The sequence below is a fragment of the Fukomys damarensis genome, unplaced genomic scaffold (genome assembly GCF_012274545.1).
Source record: "Fukomys damarensis isolate Sample0158 unplaced genomic scaffold, DMR_v1.0_HiC HiC_scaffold_19, whole genome shotgun sequence".
Taxonomy (NCBI): Eukaryota; Metazoa; Chordata; class Mammalia; order Rodentia; family Bathyergidae; genus Fukomys; species Fukomys damarensis.
In genome coordinates, this window is record NW_022900931.1 from 4699329 (window position 1) to 4701263 (window position 1935).

Consider the following 1935-nt stretch of genomic DNA (forward strand, 5'->3'; position numbering starts at 1 on the left):
AGCAGGGCCTACAGCTCAGCCACTGGTGACCCCTGGAGACCCAGGAGGTCCAAAGAGGAAGCGTGTGAGCCTGGACAGAGTCAGAGTCGCAGTTCAGGCCCCAGGGCTGTGGCTACAGCTGTCTCTTCTCCTTTCCCTTGGGTCCTGGGGCAGGCTGGGTCCCTGCCCATACTGTGGTGTGAGTGTGACTTCCCAGGACACATGTATTGGAGATTTAACCTCCAAATTCATGCTAGTGGCTACTGGAGGTGGGGTATTGGGGAGGGGATAGGGATGCACTGAGGTCCTGAGGATGGGGCCCCATGATTGGCTGTATAAGAGGAAGGGAGCCCCAAGGTCACCCACTTGCTGTGTCTCACCATGTGACCCCCTCCACTGTGCCATGATGCAGCAGGGAGGGCCTCACCAGACATCCAGCAGATGCCAGCATCTGCTCTTAGATTCCCAGTCTCCAGAACCACAGGTCAAATAAACCTGTACTCTCTATTAAAGTACTTAGGTTTGGGTATTTCATTATAGCAATAGAAGACTGACTAAGACAGGTTCCAAACAACCATGGAGTTACCCATCAGACAGTGATTTTCATGGGATCAGTCCATCTATAAAGCCAGGTATGTCCACTGTCAATGGGAAGAAATACACATGGGGTTAGACTCAAGCAGGCCCTAATGCCACGGATGGATTACCTGAGCAGCAGGCTGCCATCTCTCCCTCATCCAAGAACAATGACTTCATGGGAAATTCCTAGACTCTATTAACTGAAGAGGAAAGAGAGCAGCTTGTTCCCACTTGGCCTCCATGCTCTGCAGGCAAGGGCTAGAGGTGGACGCTGCTGGGTGATGGTGTCTCTCAGGCTCAGCCCTAGGTGGAAAGCACCTTGGGCTCTGCCAGCTAAGAGGTTTCAGTGCCCAAGAGGGGAGTATTCCACCTGGCCACAATGTCCTAATGCCACTGAAGCAAAAAAATATCAGATCATATTGGATGGGGATTTTAAGCTTGATTCTCTGAAATAAGAAGGGCTGCTGGGACTCAGGCAGGGTATAGGCAGTCTGGAACCTAGCAGAGCCCTCTGCACCTCCAGAACTGCTGTGTCACGTGGAGTCCATTTCCTGCCGGAAGTCCACAGCCCCCTCCTGGCAGCAGGAAGTGCTGCTTAGAGCACTCAGGCAGAAAGGCTTAGGGTGTCCACAAGGAAGTGGTGTTTGGCTGAGGTGGGGAGAGATACATTGTGAAAAGCAGAGAAGGAAAGTTACAAATACAACTGCAGGTTCATGAGCAGAAACACAGGCTGTAGTAACTACACAGATCATGGGCCTTGCTGTTACCTACACACACGTGACTTATGGCTGGATGATCACTGCACATGTGTAAGCACAGCTATACACAAGCCTCCGTGCACACACACACACACACACACACACACACACCAACATGTGAGCATGTCTCTCAAGTCAAGATTTTTCTGGCAATGGTCTTGACTTTTAATACCCAAACCTACAGAATGTTTATGCCTGTGTGGGTCTCAATACAACGCAACACAATGTTTTTTAACCCAAACTTTATTTAGGAAACACTTGAATTATATTTGCATCCCAAAATCTCATTGCAAGTTTTCCCCTGAAGTTTTTTCTGTTTTTTCCTACATCTGCTTTCTCTTTCACTCTTTTTCCGAGCCTTTTAAAAGTAATTTGAAGGGGCAGGGGATGTAACTCAGTGGTAAAGTGCTTGCTTCACAGGCATGGGGGCCTAGGTTCAATCCCCTTTACAGCAAAGAAATAAAAATAATCTGTAGGGATGAATGAACAAAATGCATTCTATTCATACAGTGGAATATTACTGTACCTTAAAAGGAAAGGAATTCTGAAGCATGGTACAGCATGGATGAACCCTGAGGACTTTATGTCAGTAAAATAAGCCTGTAGGATTCCATTTCTA